This window comes from Apodemus sylvaticus, chromosome 4 (assembly GCF_947179515.1).
Source record: "Apodemus sylvaticus chromosome 4, mApoSyl1.1, whole genome shotgun sequence".
NCBI lineage: Eukaryota > Metazoa > Chordata > Mammalia > Rodentia > Muridae > Apodemus > Apodemus sylvaticus.
The window spans coordinates 106,269,938-106,282,154 of NC_067475.1; positions in this window are offsets into that span (position 1 = coordinate 106,269,938).

A 12,217-nucleotide genomic window follows, 5' to 3' on the forward strand; every position below is an offset into this window, starting at 1 on the left:
ATGCACAAATATGTGGTTCTGATTTTACTCTTTCACTTCCCTAGTAACTAGTGATTTTGAGCATCTTTCTAGTTCCTATTATCTTCCCCTCTTCATAGCTTGTAAGACATTTTAAATATAATCTGACATTTTTAAAGAAATATAAATTCTTGTCTTTTTATTGCTAAGTGTGAAACAGTCTTTCGGCAGTCTACTCAGCCATACATTGTGACTACTTTCCCCTAATATGCACCTTACATGTGAATCCTCTAATGATGGATTTCCAGGAGCACATGGTTTTAATTTGGGTTGGCGCATTGTTAAATTCCCATTTTATGGGCAATGTTGTGTCCTAGGAATGATTTGCCTAATTAAGGCTGGACATAATTAGTGTCAGTTGTCAACTTGACAAGCCTGGGTGAAAGAAACCTAAATGGAGGAATTAACTCCATCTGATTGACATATTGAAATGTCACTAGAACACTTTCTTAATTGCTAATTGATGTATGAGGACTCTCTTAGTATCAGCAGGGACATCTTGAGTAAATGGGCCTGGGTTCTGAAAGAAAGGTAACCTAGTAGGTCCAGGAAAGGAAAGCAGTAAGGAGAGTTTCTCCAAGATCTCTGCTTCAGTTCCTGCCTCTAGATCTTAGCCTTGAGTTCCTACCTTGCATCTTTTGATAATGAACTGTGATCCTGAAGGGTAAGTCAAATAAACTATTACCCTGCTAAACTGCTTTTGGGCAGAGTTTTATCACAGCAACAAAGCAAAGGAGAGCAGGTAGTAAATATGTTCTTTTGTGTTTTCTTCTGGAGTTTTCTGCTTTAGATCTATAATCTATTTTGAAGTTTGTTTTAGTTTTGATGTTAACTAAGGACTGAGATAAATATTTTCCTAATGGGTAAATTGTTGTAAAAGCTAACCTTTCCTATTGATTATCTTTGGTCTTTGTTGAAAAAAATCAATTAATGGTGTACATGGGAAAACACTATATTGCTTTAAAGGAAATCTGTAAGTCAGATATTCTCAAAGCAGGCAGTATTAGCCCTCCAATATTATTGCTTGTTTTAAAAGTCATCTTGACTTCCTAGATCCTTTTCATCACCTTATGAATTTTATATAATTTAAACAGGCATTTTGTTTGAGGTTGCATGAAATCTTTACACTAATTGACATCCCAATAAAATTATTTTCTAATAGGTGATTTTATATATTTATGAACTTACTAGGATGATAATTTGCTGAAATGTTATCAGGCCTTTTACACAGCTTTCTTTAGTGATTTAATTTTTTAAAAATAGCTTTTGGGTTCCTCTTCTTGAGTGCACTCTGCCTTCACAGTGTAGCTCCTGCTCTTGTAATGATTTTACTATTTGGCACTTAAGCCTCACTCCCACTTATCAAACGTTTATTCTTCTCCTTCAATCCACTTTTTTTTTCACTTTTTTGACTTGTCTAATTTTTTCTCTTTTCATTCAAATACTGCTTTGAATAATTTTGCAAGTCTTATCCTGGATGCTACTTAGAAAATATCATGTAGAGTTATTCCTTACATCCTGAACTTAATCATTTTTAAATTAGCATATGTTCACTATGCATAGCATCAGGTTTTGTAGATAACTTTTTCAAGTATATCATTGACTGTGACAATGGGTATCTGTTTACCCTCATCCACGTGCTCCTTTCCATTTCTCTGTCATCTTTTCCTTCCTGCTTCCTTCCTTTAATCTCTTTCCTGGTTTTTACACACAACACACACACTTACTTCTACATATACAATATACATGGTTTTAATACTATATACATAGTGTTACTATCTATAAGGACTTCTAGCAATCACAAATGAGAGAAAATGTGATGTTTGTGTTTGTGAATATAGCTTGTTTCATGGATCTTCATCCAGTTGTATCCATTTTTCAGTAAATGATGCAATTTCATTCTTGATAGCTAAGGAAATTCTCTGATATATTTACATATCTGATATATATGAAACATATATGATATGTATGTATATTTTACATGTAAAATTTTATGGCATACATTATTATTATTATTATTATTATTATTATTATATTTTCTTTTTCATTCTTGTGTTTGAAAGATAACAACCAAATTTTATGTTTTCTATCGTGAATAGGACCGCAGTATATGTGGATGTGCAGTTATCTTTGTTAATGCTGACTTAAAGTCCTTTGAGTGTGTACCTAAAAGTGGTATATTTGGTATTTCTACTTTTAGGTTTTGCTGTGAGGAATTTCCATACGGATTTCTGTACTGGGTAGATCAGTATACATTACTGTCTGATCTGCATAAGGCCCCCAAATATTTTTGCAACATTAGTGTTGTTTTTCTTTTTGTACTTTAAAAGCTTTTTCTATTAGGTTGACAATAACTACACTCCCACACAAATATTAATTTTATAAGAAATATAGGTCAAAGCAATTATATAATAATTCATTGAGGCTAATAAGCAGTTTAATTTTGTGTGATTGCCTCCTTTTAGACTATTACCATAAATCCTCTGGGACTTTGGGATGCCAGTAGGTAAAGGTGGATGAACAACTAGTGCATGCATTTTCCTGTCTGGCATCGGACAGCTCATCAAAACTGCTCAGCTGCAATCCATGCACGTTGATTCAAACGCCGGCTTGGCACAGACTTACACTAGTGTCTGTGTTTCTTGTTAGCATTCCTGGGATGCTGAGTTTGTTAATATTCCACTCACATAGAGAAGCCTGTCTTTTCAAAGGCTTTTCAGCGCAACACATCAACAGTTTTTTTTTTTTTTTTTAACTTCAAATTATTTCTATTTTCTGCTGAACCTTGCTGGGGAAATTGACATTTTGTGCTATCCAGCCAATGACTCATTCACACATTTTGTTTTGTCCACAGTGGTTCAGTGCCTCTTGCCATCCTATTAACTAGTATAGTTATTATTTTGGCTTTCATTCACTTGGGATGATTAATGCCTGCTTCCCTGCATCTGCAGTAAGGCTAAAGCATTTGACAAATCTCTTTAATAACCAAATTGCTGATCATAAAGGAGGAACACAAATATTAAGACAATATTTGTCTCTCAGCAGCAAAGGATTTTAATGTTATGTTGCTACTGGGCAGAGACGACTCGGGAAACCAGTTGGAAGTGAAAAAGAGATGCTGTGATTTGGAGCTTTTGAAAGCATATCTCTGAAAAGCATAGATATTATGGTTTTGCATTTTGTACATTAGTTTCAGCTTCTCATTTGTAATGTCCTGTTATGATGTTTATGTACTCTAACTGCATAATACATAAATAAGACTTTAGGTCTTCAGAATCCTGAGTGAAAAGAATACTTCTGTATGATTCTGAATGTCAGAATAAAAAAACTATATTTCGATGTTATGACTATATTTAAAGGCACATACATTTTGCTTACACATTGATAGTCAATGTATGTTTTCCACAATTCTTTTAGTATGAAGATACCTTTATCTCAGTTTTAGCAATACCATTGGTTTTTTAAATGATTCGAGCTTTTCAAATCAAGACATTCATTACGGTTTTTGGATTGTGCATAAGCAAGAACCCTGACTCTCTTCCTTGCCCATATTTCTTTTCTTCCTCATTGCTAGTGGCTTATGGCTGTCAGCCAAAATTTTATTCAGTATAATTATTTGATCTTGTGGCTTCATGGAATTCAACCCATATCCTCAAGTGATTATGGTTTCTTTTGTTAGAATATAGTCTACTCCTTACAGTGTCATATCCTTCAGGTAAATCTAGAATGTAGGCAAATATTCCCATTATACATCACAAATTAGAAAAAAATGGCAGTGCTTTCTTAGATTATAGAGGACATTTTCAGTCATTCGTTTAAAAATAATAACATGCCACTTCCAAAACAGGAGCATTTTCTCATCCTCCACATTGTTTAAAAAATCCAAATATCTTTTTATTTTCTTTAGGTGTACACTGAACATCAAAGCTCCTGATACAGCTGTGTTGCTATTTGATCTACTTTCATAATAATCTTAAATAATAGACATAATATTATGCTTCTTTTAACTAGAGCCTTGAGTCACTTGGAAAAAAAACTGATACACTTGATGAAATAAACAGGAGATCTTATTATCTTCATTTAGTTAAGTTATGGAGCCAATATTGTGTGTCTCTCCATGTGTTAGTTTCAGTAATTTGGGAGCAAGTGGCGATCCAGAGTCACTTTATTTTTACACAACACAGTATCCCACCCTTTTTTTATATCCTGATATGTTTATCTGATTGACTTCTCTAGAGAAAGCGAAATGACACCATGTCTTCTTTAGCTGGAATTAATTTCCAATCACTAGCACAAATCAGTCAGCACTGTAGTTAAGAGAGCGACTTTACTTAACATTCATATCCTTTCCTTACAAGCAAAGATTGTATGAGAGTGACTATGGTTTCAGTTAATGATATGGTATTTTTGTTGTTGAATTCAGTTTGCAAGAGAATCATTATTTTTTCTGAAGGAGGTCACTGCGGTGTCACAGTTTCAGGCTGAAAAAAAGAATGTAATTTTATCCCAATTAGCTACAGTGCCAACGGCAAAATTAAATCTAACAACTTAAGAGCCAACCCCAGTTATTCACAATATAACAACATACATATAAAACTGGGCAATTTAAGATGCAGCCAGTGTAACCTGAAGGCATCCCATTCTGTATCCAACATAGGGATGATAAAGAGAGAGAAGAAATATGAATGAAAAGTTTCCCATTGGAAAAAAAAAGGACGCTGGACAGTGGTGGCACATACCTTTAATCCCAGCACTTGGGAGGCAGAGGCAGGTGGATCTCTGAGTTCGAGGCCATTCTGGTCTATAGAGTGAGTTCCAGGATAGTCAGGACTATACAGAGAAACCCTGTCTCAAAAAAAAAAAAAAAAAAAAAAAAAAAGGAATATACAGTTGAGAGCTAAATTGGATCTACATGCAGAGTAATGTTATAGTAGGTCAATGTCAGCTGCTAATAATTTTTTAATAATTGGCTAAATTTTGTAATACTCTGGTCCAAAGCAATAGTGTTATTTATTACTACACCTCTTCTAAGAGGATTTTATGCAGTCAACCAGGTATCTGTTTAGATGCCTTGAAAATTCTGTTTCTTGCTTTAAAATAGGTTTTCATTGATTTTAAATGAACCCACCAATTGAGTCCAAAGCAGAGACCTCATATGAATGTTCTGTATTCAATGTATGTTTGACTTATGGTTTCAGTTAATAGTATACTGTTTTTGTTATTGAGTTTAGTTTGCACGAACAGCCAGCAAAGAGGACAAAATTATAGAGACTGTAGACGACTTAAAAAAAATGTTAACAATAATACTGTAAGAAGACCAAGGCCTCTTCATGTCTAAAGCTGTTTCCATCGCATCTCTTTCCTGTTACATGCCTTCCTTGAGACCCAGTTTACATTAGAGCAGTAAAGGCACCAGTAAACTGCATATAACTTCCCAAAGCCATCTACCAATGTACTACTTTCTTTCCACCACAAACTTTAGGCATATGCTTGTCACTGTGTGTACATTCAGGTTCTTGGGAAACATTCCCAAAGAGAAGAAGAGTCAGGACAGATGTGGAAGAAACCAGCCTGAATTTTGAGAGACGGCTGCCACACACCAGGGTTTGTAGCCCATGCCCCAGGGTCATGAAGAATGGTATGACGGGACACTGATATCCAGACATAATAAGATATCTTTAGCTTCTCAGACTACCTTATCTGGATGTTCACTTAGGTTTGTGTGGGAGAAAGGAACAAAAGCGTGGAAGTCTGCTACAAAAACTTCTGTCTCTAAATTAGATCAGGAGGAGCAATTTGTTGTTCAGACACCTATCTCAGTTTTGTTCCTTCGTCATTTGTAGCATTAGAAAGCAAACAGCTGTGAAATTTCAGACTGCTCCCAAAATTATGACCATCTGGAAAAATCTATGTGGGCTGCTCTGTTCCCTCCCATTACAAGACAGAACAGGTATGAAGAGAACAGGAACTTCCAGACCAAGTTGTCTGCTCAATTCTGGATTATGTTTTACTGAAAAGTTTTAGCTCAGTCAACACAAGTGTATATTACATAATGTAAATCAATTATGCTTTCATTCTGCAATTCTTTTGTCTGAAGTGTTTCCAAGGTTCTAGGTGTTAAAAGTTTTGTTTTAGGTCACGGTACTAAAGAGAGGCAGTGATAGCTTTGAAAGGTGGTTTGTACTAGAATGCAGGTAAGCCACTGGTGTATGTCCTTAAAGGGGATATTGTAGTTTCAGCTTCTTTCTTTCTTTCCTTTGATTCTCAGTCGTCACGAGATGAGTATGTCTCTGCTAAATGCTCCCACCACGGTGTAATGTGTACTATCACAGGCCCAAAGCAATAAGCCAAATGGCTACACTGAAGCCTCAGAATCCATGGGCCAAAATTAAGTTTTACTGTTATTAATTAGATTATTTTAAACATATTTTTCTCAGTAATAAAAAGCTAATATAACCATTGTCTAATATCCTAAAATATATTAAGTTCTCAGGTAATAATATGCACTTGGATATAGCAAACACTGTATAGTTTATATTTTCCTACATGATCAAATTATGTTCCGTATGTAAGTTAAGCCAGGACAAGATTAACTTTCTAAAAGATCATTGTATTTCAAAGCAAACCACTGAAAGATTAAGTACTCTAAGTATTACTTGTATTGGTTTTTAATATTTAAAAACTATTCTTTTTTTATTCGATATAATTTATTTACATTTCAAATGATTTCCCTTTTCTAGCCCCCCCACTCCCCAAAAGTCCCGTAAGCCCCCTTCTCTTCCCCTGTCCTCCCACCCACCCCTTCCCACTTCCCCGTTCTGGTTTTGCCGAATACTGTTTCACTGAGTCTTTCCAGAACAAGGGGCCACTCCTCCTTTCTTCTTGTACCTCATTTGATGTGTGGATTATGTTTTGGGTATTCCAGTTTTCTAGGTTAATATCCACTTATTAGTGAGTGCATACCATGATTCACCTTTGGAGTCTGGGTTACCTCACTTAGTATGATGTTCTCTAGCTCCATCCATTTGCCTAAGAATTTCATGAATTCATTGTTTCTAATGGCTGAATAGTACTCCATTGTGTAGATATACCACATTTTTTGCATCCACTCTTCTGCTGAGGGATACCTGGGTTCTTTCCAGCACAATCCACTACATAAACAAACTCAAAGAACAAAACCACATGGTCATTTCATTGGATGCTGAAAAAGCATTTGACAAAATTCAGCATCCTTTCATGCTTAAAGTCTTGGAGAGAACAGGAATTCAAGGCCCATACCTAAACATTGTAAAAGCAATATACAGCAAAACGGTAGCCAGCATCAAACTAAATGGAGAGAAACTTGAAGCAATCCCACTAAAGTCAGGGACCAGACAAGGCTGCCCCCTTTCTCCTTATCTTTTCAATATTGTACTTGAGGTACTAGCTCGGGCAATTCGACAACATAAGGAGGTCAAAGGGATACAAATTGGAAAGAAAGAAGTCAAGCTATCATTATTTGCAGACGACATGATTGTCTACCTAAGTGACCCAAAGAACTCCACTAGAGAGCTCCTACAGCTGATAAACAACTTCAGCAAAGTGGCAGGTTATAAAATCAAGTCAAGCAAATCAGTGGCCTTCCTATACTCAAAGGATAAGCAGGCTGAGAAAGAAATTAGGGAAATGATCCCCTTCACAATAGCCACAAACAGTATAAAGTATCTTGGGGTGACTCTTACCAAACATGTGAAAGATCTGTATGACAAGAACTTCAAGACTCTGAAGAAGGAAATGGAAGAAGACCTCAAAAAATGGGAAAACCTCCCATGCTCATGGATCGGTAGAATCAATATAGTTAAAGTGGCCATTTTGCCTAAAGCACTATACAGATTCAATGCAATACCCATCAAAATCCCAACTCAATTCTTCACAGAGATAAAAGACCAATTATCAAATTCATCTGGAACAACAAAAAACCCAGGATAGCTAAAACTATTCTCAGCAGCAAAAGAAAATCTGGGGGAATCAGTATCTCTGACCTCAAGCAATACTACAGAGCAATAGTGTTAAAAACTGCATGGTATTGGTACAGTGACAGGCAGGAGGATCAATGGAACAGGATTGAAGATCCAGAAATGAACCCACATACCTATGGCCACTTGATCCTCGACAAAGAGGCTGAAAACATCCAATGGCAAAAAGATAGCCTTTTCAACAAATGGTGCTGGTTCAACTGGAGGTCAGCATGCAGAAGAATGCGAATTGATCCATCCTTGTCTCCTTGTACTAAGCTCAAATCCAAATGGATCAAGGACCTCCACATAAAGCCAGACACTCTGAAGCTAATAGAAAAGAAACTGGGGAAGACCCTTGAGGACATCGGTACAGGAAGAAAGTTTCTGAACAGAACACCAATAGCGTATGCTCTAAGAGCAAGAATTGGCAAATGGGACCTCATAAAATTACAAAGTTTCTGTAAGGCAAAGGACACCATCAAGAGGACAAATCGGCAACCAACAAATTGGGAAAAGATCTTCACCAATCCTACATCAGATAGAGGGCTAATATCCAATATATATAAAGAACTCAAGAAGTTAGACTCCAGAAAACCAAACAACCCTATTAAAAAAATGGGGTACAGAGTTAAACAAAGAATTCTCACCTGAAGAACTTCGGATGGCGGAGAAGCATCTTAAAAAATGCTCAACTTCATTAGTCATTAGGGAAATGCAAATCAAAACAACCCTGAGATTTCATCTTACACCAGTCAGAATGGCTAAGATTAAAAATTCAGGAGACAGCAGGTGTTGGAGAGGGTGTGGAGAAAGAGGAACACTCCTCCACTGCTGGTGGGGTTGCAAATTGGTACAACCACTCTGGAAAGCAGTCTGGCGGTTCCTCAGAAAACTGGGCACCTCACTTCCAGAAGATCCTGCTATACCACTCCTGGGCATATACCCAGAAGACTCCCCACCATGTAATAAGGATACATGTTCTACTATGTTCATAAAAACTATTCTTGAAATAATATTTTATGTTTATAGATAGGCATGTATGTCTGTGCACCACGTGTGCAGTGCCTTCTGAGGCCAGAAGAGGGCAGAAATCCTCTGGAATCTCAGGAAGTTATCACCTGTCATGGGCATTCTGGGAAAAGAACCCTGGTTCTCTGAAAGAGCAAGAAGTGGTTTGTTGGTTGGTTGGTTTGTTTGTTTGGTTGGTTGGCTAGTTATTTTATTTATTTACATTTCAAATGTTCCCCTTCAAGGTTTCTCCACAAATTCCCCATTCTATGCCCCATACCGTTGCCTTTATGAGGGTGCTCTTCCACCCACCCACCCATCTACCCACTCCTTCACTGTCTAGCATCCCCCTACTCTGGGGCCTCAAGCATTCACAGAATCAAGGGATTCCTCTCTTATTGATGTCAGATAAGGCCATACTCTGCTGCATATATAGCTGGAGCCATAGATCCCTCCATGTGTACTATTTGGTTGGTGGTTTAGTTCCTGTGATCTCTGGGGAGTCTGGATTAGTTGATAATGTTGTTTTTCTTATGGTGCTGCAATCCGCTTTTGCTCCTTCAGTCCTCCCCTAACTTTTCCACTGGTGTTCTTAACCATGGACCCATCTCTCCAGCTCCTGTTTGTGCATATTTTAGTTTATAAGATATAGCAAATGCTTACATGTAACAACAGCAGAGGGATGGGTCAGTTGGTAAAGAGCTTGCTCACAAAGCTTGAGTGTCAGGGGCCAGATTCCCATCATCAACTAAAATGCAAACACAAATTGTTGGGGAGGCAGAGGTTGAGATGGCTCTTAAAGCTCATTGGTCAGTTGTCTTGGTGAGTTCACTAAGAATGTGTGCCATTGCTGTTTATATGTGCCAAAGGATTACACAAAGGTAGGGGTGTTTTAAATGAATGAATGAAAACCTAGATAAATGTCAGACACCTGGACTAGATGGCAAACTTTGAAATGCAAGGCAGCTTTGGAAATAGATCACATCTATTCAAAGAAACACAAAGATGATTAAATTCATATCATAATGAAAGCATCCTGCTTTTCTAAATGTCGCATCTAAATTGTTCATATAGAATCCCAACACTCCCTTAAAATGTAGGCTCAATATTTTCTTTTTGATGAAAATTCTCTAGAAATGACCATTATTTCTGGTTTTGTCTCCTCCACTTTGAGAGGAAAATCCAATTAATAGGCAAAAGAGAATGTTCTCACAATAATTCTTCATTTTAATACCAAATGTATTTTAGCACAATTACCACATTCATTTCATTCATACAAGAGGGGTTAAAGTCAATTTACCTCCAGAGTTCCTAAGATGAAGTGGATTCTTATTAGAAATTATAAAATCCCATTAAAATGAAGTCACAAGGGACTGAACCCCAGAAAGCAATTTTCTGAAAGACCATGCAGGTAATTTTAGGTTTTTTGGAACTTGACTGTCAATATTCTCACAAACATAAACATAAGCAATGCAGACTGGAAATGACACTGAGATATTTAGTTGATTGCAGATTTTTTAGTTGACTGATAACTATGGCTTCTCTCCAGTGTTACTTAGTATGGCTGACAATGATGCGACAACTATATATCTCTATTTGTTCTGAGAAGGATGAAAACATTTCCCTGTTTGAGTAATGACTGAGAGTATTTTGAAATGTTCTTGGAAAGTATGGTTCTGTTGTTACAGGCCAGAATGGGAGCAACTTGAAGGTTTGATATCTCTGAGAATATTATCTAGTATATCACTGAACAAAGGTTTTAATTAAAGGATAACACATGATCAAAGGGTAAATGTAGCTCAATTACACTATTAAGCATCCTTATACACAGCTTATGAAATTTTATTGACTAGACACACCTGTGTAGTAAATCCCAGCATTCTAAACTGACTTTCTCAGAATTGTGATTGGCCTGCTTTCATTAATCTAAATGAAATAAAGCTGCCTGTAGTTATTTATATTTGCTTTATTTTACTCAATGATCTGTTTTCAGATGCCTCTAAGTTGGTGACATCAGGTTTTTATAGTCTTGTGTTGGAAAAACAGTCTACAGATTCATTTATTTCTCCTGCTTCAATGGTTTGTGGGTTTCTTTCTTTCTTTCTTTCTTTCTTTCTTTCTTTCTTTCTTTCTTTCTTTCTTTCTTTCTTTCTTTCTCTCTTTCCTTCCTTCTTTCCTTACTGGAGACCATCCATATACAACTCAATATTCAGGCTGACTTTGAGCTCACTCTGTAGCTCAGAGTGGTCTTAAAATTGCTATTCTTTTGCTTCATCCAAGTACTGGGGTTGTTAGGTAGGAACCACTCTGCCACACCTGTTCTGGGTTTGTAAATACATTAATTAATATGGTTTTACTTTATGTGTGTTATCTGGTGCATGTGTCTACCCATTTCTGTTAAGTATATGGTCCCCTAATAGATCCCTGAGTTATAAGTATATATTCAGATTGTTACATACGTAACATTGTTTTCAAGTATGAATATACAAGTTTTATATACAGGTTTTCTTTAGTACTTACTACTGAAAGTACTAAGGTACTAAGTACTAAAGAAAACCTGTATATAAAACTTGTATATTCAGAACTGGACTGAAGAATTCTCAGTGGTTTAGAGTGCTTGTTTAGCAATCATGAGGTTTGAAGCTAAGATCCAAGTATACAGAACACAAAGACATACTCATACCATACATATTCACACCACACACACACATATACACACACAGACACACACACACACACACACACACACACACATGAAGGCATGCACAGAGACAAAGAAAGCAAAAACAGACATTTACACATACCTATAAGACAGATAGAATTTGGAGGACTTGCCAGCTTCCTATCTGGCCAAGAATAACAGGAGAGAATGACAGGGGTGGACATAGGGCAACTGTACACACAAATACATATTTTCTCACATACAAATAAGTAAACCTTTACAACGAAATCAACAGAGTCCAAATACCAGAGCAAATGTAACATAATGGCCACAGTATTGGGAGTGGGGGTATTGATTTGTGTATCAGAGTTAAAAAAGAAAAATAATATGAGAATAACTCTTTAGCAAATGTATATATTTAGAGAAATGCAGAACAGAGAAAACATTTTAAAAAGCGAGAATTAGAACAAAGCTTAGTTCTCTGCACATATGAAGGAAAAAGCCAACTTATAACACAGAGCAAAGAAAGGAC